Source organism: Phyllobates terribilis, unplaced genomic scaffold (assembly GCF_046119375.1).
Source record: "Phyllobates terribilis strain yellow unplaced genomic scaffold, ASM4611937v1 Scaffold_10__3_contigs__length_209671492, whole genome shotgun sequence".
NCBI classification, from domain to species: Eukaryota; Metazoa; Chordata; class Amphibia; order Anura; family Dendrobatidae; genus Phyllobates; species Phyllobates terribilis.
In genome coordinates this window covers 156,536,556-156,544,666 of record NW_027362770.1, presented here as the reverse complement: position 1 = coordinate 156,544,666, position 8,111 = coordinate 156,536,556, and positions in this window count along the sequence as shown.

The window sequence follows — 8,111 nt, the reverse complement described above, 5'->3', positions numbered from 1 at the left end:
CATTATACTACTTTGTATGACTGTGGGCTGTGCATTATACTGCTATGTATGACTATGGGCTGTGCACTATACTACTATGTATGACTGTGGGCTGTGCATTATACTACTATGTATGACTGTGGGCTGTGCATTATACTGCTATGTATGACTGTGGGCTGTGCACTATAATACTATGTATGACTATGGGCTGTGCATTATACTACTATGTATGACTGTGGGCTGTGCATTATACTACTATGGATGACTATGGGCTGTGCATTATACTACTATGTATGACTGTGGGCTGTGCATTATACTGCTATGTATGACTGTGGGCTGTGCATTATACTACTATGTATGACTGTGGGCTGTGCATTATACTGCTATGTATGACTGTGGGCTGTGCACTATACTACTATGTATGACTATGGGCTGTGCACTATACTACTATGTATGACTATGGGCTGTGCATTATACTACTATGTATGACTGTGGGCTGTGCATTATACTACTATGTATGACTGTGGGCTGTGCATTATACTACTATGTATGACTATGGGCTGTGCATTATACTGCTATGTATGACTATGGGCTGTGCATTATACTGCTATGTATGACTGTGGGCTGTGCACTATACTACTATGTATGACTATGGGCTGTGCACTATACTACTATGTATGACTATGGGCTGTGCACTATACTACTATGTATGACTATGGGCTGTGCATTATACTGCTATGTATGACTGTGGGCTGTGCATTATACTACTATGTATGACTATGGGCTGTGCATTATACTACTATGGATGACTATGGGCTGTGCATTATACTACTATGGATGACTATGGGCTGTGCATTATACTACTATGTATGATTGTGGGCTGTGCATTATACTACTATGTATGACTATGGGCTGTGCATTATACTACTATGTATGACTATGGGCTGTGCATTATACTACTATGTATGACTATGGGCTGTGCATTATACTACTATGTATGACTGTGGGCTGTGCATTATACTGCTATGTATGACTATGGGCTGTGCATTATACTACTATGTATGACTGTGGGCTGTGCATTATACTACTATGTATGACTGTGGGCTGTGCATTATACTACTATGTATGACTGTGGGCTGTGCACTATACTACTATGTATGACTATGGGCTGTGCATTATACTACTTTGTATGACTGTGGGCTGTGCATTATACTGCTATGTATGACTATGGGCTGTGCACTATACTACTATGTATGACTGTGGGCTGTGCATTATACTACTATGTATGACTGTGGGCTGTGCACTATACTGCTATGTATGACTGTGGGCTGTGCACTATAATACTATGTATGACTATGGGCTGTGCATTATATTGCTATGTATGACTATGGGCTGTGCACTATACTACTATGTATGACTGTGGGCTGTGCATTATACTACTATGTATGACTATGGGCTGTGCATTATACTACTATGTATGACTATGGGCTGTGCATTATACTACTATGTATGACTATGGGCTGTGCATTATACTGCTATGTATGACTGTGGGCTGTGCACTATAATACTATGTATGACTATGGGCTGTGCATTATACTACTATGTATGACTGTGGGCTGTGCATTATACTGCTATGTATGACTGTGGGCTGTGCACTATACTACTATGTATGACTATGGGCTGTGCATTATACTACTATGTATGACTGTGGGCTGTGCATTATACTGCTATGTATGACTGTGGGCTGTGCATTATACTACTATGTATGACTGTGGGCTGTGCATTATACTGCTATGTATGACTGTGGGCTGTGCATTATACTACTATGTATGACTATGGGCTGTGCATTATACTGCTATGTATGACTATGGGCTGTGCATTATACTGCTATGTATGACTGTGGGCTGTGCATTATACTGCTATGTATGACTGTGGGCTGTGCATTATACTGCTATGTATGACTGTGGGCTGTGCACTATACTACTATGTATGACTATGGGCTGTGCACTATACTACTATGTATGACTATGGGCTGTGCATTATACTACTATGTATGACTGTGGGCTGTGCATTATACTACTATGTATGACTGTGGGCTGTGCATTATACTACTATGTATGACTATGGGCTGTGCATTATACTGCTATGTATGACTATGGGCTGTGCATTATACTGCTATGTATGACTGTGGGCTGTGCATTATACTGCTATGTATGACTGTGGGCTGTGCATTATACTGCTATGTATGACTGTGGGCTGTGCATTATACTACTATGTATGACTGTGGGCTGTGCATTATACTGCTATGTATGACTATGGGCTGTGCACTATACTACTATGTATGACTATGGGCTGTGCACTATACTACTATGTATGACTATGGGCTGTGCATTATACTGCTATGTATGACTGTGGGCTGTGCATTATACTACTATGTATGACTATGGGCTGTGCATTATACTACTATGGATGACTATGGGCTGTGCATTATACTACTATGTATGACTGTGGGCTGTGCATTATACTACTATGTATGACTATGGGCTGTGCATTATACTACTATGTATGACTATGGGCTGTGCATTATACTACTATGTATGACTATGGGCTGTGCATTATACTACATGGATGACTATGGGTTGTGCACTATACTACTATGTATGACTATGGGCTGTGCATTATACTACTATGTATGACTGTGGGCTGTGCACTATACTGCTATGTATGACTATGGGCTGTGCATTATAATACTATGTATGACTGTGGACTGTGCATTATACTACTATGGATGACTGTGGGCTGTGCACTATACTACTATGTATGACTATGGGTTGTGCATTATACTACTATGTATGACTATGGGCTGTGCACTATACTACTATGTATGACTATGGGCTGTGCACTATACTACTATGTATGACTATGGGCTGTGCACTATACTACTATGTATGACTATGGGCTGTGCACTATACTACTATGTATGACTATGGGCTGTGCACTATACTACTATGTATGACTATGGGCTGTGCACTATACTACTATGTATGACTATGGGCTGTGCACTATACTACTATGTATGACTATGGGCTGTGCATTATACTACTATGTATGACTATGGGCTGTGCACTATACTACTATGTATGACTATGGGCTGTGCACTATACTACTATGTATGACTATGGGCTGTGCACTATACTACTATGTATGACTATGGGCTGTGCATTATACTACTATGGATGACTATGGGTTGTGCATTATACTACTATGTATGACTATTTGCTGTGCACTATACTACTATGTATGATTATGGGTTGTGCATTATACTACTATGGATGACTATGGGCTGTGCATTATACTACTATGGATGACTATGGGCTGTGCACTATACTACTATGTATGACTATGGACTGTGCACTATACTACTATGTATGACTATGGGTTGTGCATTATACTACAATGTATGACTATGGGTTGTGCATTATACTACTATGGATGACTATGGGCTGTGCATTATACTACTATGGATGACTATGGGCTGTGCACTATACTACTATGTATGACTATGGGCTGTGCATTATACTACTATGTATGACTATGGGCTTTGCACTATACTACTATGTATGACTATGGGCTGTGCACTATACTACTATGTATGACTATGGGTTGTGCACTATACTACTATGTATGACTATGGTCTGTGCATTATACTACTATGTATGACTATGGGTTGTGCATTATACTGCTATGTATGACTATGGGCTGTGCATTATACTACATGGATGACTATGGGCTGTGCATTATACTACATGGATGACTATGGGCTGTGCACTATACTACTATGTATGACTATGGGCTGTGCATTATACTGCTATGTATGACTGTGGGCTGTGCATTATACTACTATGTATGACTATGGGCTGTGCACTATACTACTATGTATGACTATGGGCTGTGCATTATACTGCTATGTATGACTGTGGGCTGTGCATTATACTACTATGTATGACTATGGGCTGTGCACTATACTACTATGTTTGACTATGGTCTGTGCATTATACTCCTATGTATGACTATGGGCTGTGCATTATACTGCCATGTATGACTATGGGCTGTGCATTATACTACTATGTATGACTATGGGCTGTGCATTATACTACTATGTATGACTATGGGCTGTGCATTATACTACTATGTATGACTATGGGCTGTGCATTATACTACTATGTATGACTATGGGCTGTGCATTATACTACATGGATGACTATGGGCTGTGCATTATACTACTATGTATGACTATGGGCTGTGCATTATACTACTATGTATGACTATGGGCTGTGCATTATACTGCTATGTATGACTGTGGGCTGTGCATTATACTACTATGTATGACTATGGGTTGTGCACTATACTACTATGTATGACTATGGGCTGTGCACTATACTACTATGTATGACTATGGGCTGTGCATTATACTGCTATGTATGACTGTGGGCTGTGCATTATACTACTATGTATGACTATGGGATGTGCATTATACTACTATGTATGACTATGGGATGTGCATTATACTACTATGTATGACTATGGGCTGTGCACTATACTACTATGTATGACTATGGGATGTGCATTATACTACTATGTATGACTATGGGCTGTGCACTATACTACTATGTATGACTATGGGCTGTGCATTATACTGCTATGTATGACTGTGGGCTGTGCATTATACTACTATGTATGACTATGGGATGTGCATTATACTACTATGTATGACTATGGGCTGTGCACTATACTACTATGTATGACTATGGACTGTGCATTATACTACTATGGATGACTGTGGGCTGTGCATTATACTACTATGTATGACTATGGGCTGTGCATTATACTACTATGTATGACTATGGGATGTGCATTATACTACTATGTATGACTATGGGCTGTGCATTATACTACTATGTATGACTATGGGATGTGCATTATACTACTATGTATGACTATGGGCTGTGCATTATACTGCTATGTATGACTGTTGGCTGTGCATTATACTACTATGTATGACTATGGGCTGTGCATTATACTACTATGTATGACTATGGGCTGTGCATTATACTACTATGGATGACTATGGGCTGTGCATTATACTACTATGTATGACTATGGGATGTGCATTATACTACTATGTATGACTATGGGATGTGCATTATACTACTATGTATGACTATGGGCTGTGCATTATACTGCTATGTATGACTGTTGGCTGTGCATTATACTACTATGTATGACTATGGGCTGTGCATTATACTGCTATGTATGACTGTGGGCTGTGCATTATACTGCTATGTATGACTGTGGGCTGTGCATTATACTACTATGGATGACTATGGGCTGTGCATTATACTGCTATGTATGACTATGGACTGTGCATTATACTACTATGGATGACTGTGGGCTGTGCATTATACTACTATGTATGACTGTGGGCTGTGCATTATACTACTATGTATGACTATGGGCTGTGCATTATACTACTATGTATGACTATGGGCTGTGCATTATACTACTATGTATGACTATGGGCTGTGCATTATACTGCTATGTATGAATGTGGGCTGTGCATTATACTGCTATGTATGACTATGGGCTGTGCATTATACTACTATGTATGACTGTGGGCTGTGCATTATACTACTATGTATGACTATGGGCTGTGCATTATACTGCTATGTATGACTATGGGCTGTGCATTATACTACTATGTATGACTGTGGACTGTGCATTATACTACTATGGATGACTGTGGGCTGTGCATTATACTACTATGTATGACTATGGGCTGTGCACTATACTGCTATGTATGACTATGGGCTGTGCATTATACTGCTATGTATGAATGTGGGCTGTGCATTATACTGCTATGTATGACTATGGGCTGTGCATTATACTACTATGTATGACTGTGGGCTGTGCATTATACTACTATGTATGACTATGGGCTGTGCATTATACTACTATGTATGACTATGGGCTGTGCACTATACTACTATGTATGACTATGGGCTGTGCACTATACTACTATGTATGACTATGGGCTGTGCATTATACTACTATGTATGACTATGGGCTGTGCATTATACTACTATGTATGACTATGGGCTGTGCATTATACTACTATGTATGACTATGGGTTGTGCATTATACTACTGTGTATGACTATGGGCTGTGCATTATACTACATGGATGACTATGGGCTGTGCATTATACTACTATTTATGACTATGGACTGTGCACTATACTACTATGGATGACTATGGGCTGTGCATTATACTACTATGTATGACTATGGGCTGTGCATTATACTACTATGTATGACTATGGACTGTGCACTATACTACTATGGATGACTATGGGCTGTGCATTATACTACTATGTATGACTATGGGATGTGCATTATACTACTATGTATGACTATGGGCTGTCCATTATACTACTATGTATGACTATGGGCTGTGCATTATACTACTATGTATGACTATGGACTGTGCATTATACTACTATGTATGACTATGGACTGTGCATTATACTACTATGGATGACTATGGACTGTGCATTATACTACTATGTATGACTATGGGCTGTGCACTATACTGCTATGTATGACTGTGGGATGTGCACTATACTACTATGTATGACTATGGACTGTGCATTATACTACTATGTATGACTATGGACTGTGCATTATACTACTATGTATGACTATGGACTGTGCATTATACTACTATGGATGACTATGGACTGTGCATTATACTACTATGTATGACTATGGACTGTGCATTATACTACTATGTATGACTATGGACTGTGCATTATACTACTATGGATGACTATGGACTGTGCATTATACTACTATGTATGACTATGGGTTGTGCATTATACTACTGTGTATGACTATGGGCTGTGCATTATACTACATGGATGATTATGGGCTGTGCATTATACTACTATGTATGACTATGGGCTGTGCATTATACTACTATGTATGACTATGGGCTGTGCATTATACTACTATGGATGACTATGGGCTGTGCATTATACTACTATGTATGACTATGGGCTGTGCACTATACTACTATGTATGACTATGGACTGTGCATTATACTACTATGGATGACTATGGGCTGTGCATTATACTACTATGTATGACTATGGGCTGTGCATTATACTACTATGGATGACTATGGGCTGTGCATTATACTACTATGTATGACTAGGGGCTGTGCATTTTACGTTATGGATGACTGAGACGCATTTTATGGTGCGCCCCCTGGGCCGTGGGGTACTCGGTGACGGGCCGATAGATGCAGCCTGGAAGCAAGTAAAGAATCCTCCTTGTCAGGTGAAGTTGGAGGCCTTCCCTTTCCACTAAACTCTTTGGCCCTGCTGCTTGTAGTTGTGCGGTGGCCCTCGTCCCTGAGTGCGGCGTTTCTGTACTCACCCGTATGGCAGGCAGCTCGGGCCTTGCTGGTGCGTCGCTCCCACGTGGCGGTGCTGGACCCTGCGGTGCTGCTGAGCCTCCGGGCGTCTGATGGGGCCAGGAGACCTGCAGTCTCCTGCCCTCCGGTTTCTGCGGCTGGGCCTTCAGTGCCCCACAGCCACGGACTCCGGTGTCCGGTTCTTCTGTGCTGATGCTTCTGGGGTGAATTGCCGCGCAGCTCCAGTCCCCAGCTCCTCTCTCCTCAACATCCTCTCTTCAACTCCTCACACTGACTCACTAACCCCGCCCCCAGATACCAGTTGCCAAGGGGAGGAGCTCCCCTTGCTGGTCTGGAGCCAGGAAAATGTTGCATGTTTAGTACCTCTGACTAGGGGACCCCTGCTTGCTTCCAGGCATGGCATTACCTCTTTTGAGGGAGGCAATGCCGCTGTGGCAACAGGACCCCTGGGGTGCCACATATACTTTATGGCGATTTATGGGCTGTGCATTATACTACTATGGATGACTATGGGCTGTGCATTATACTACTATGTATGACTATGGGCTGTGCATTATACTTTATGGTGGACAATGAGGTGCATTATACTTTATGGTGGACTATGAGGTGCATTATACTTTATGGAGGACTAAGGGCTGT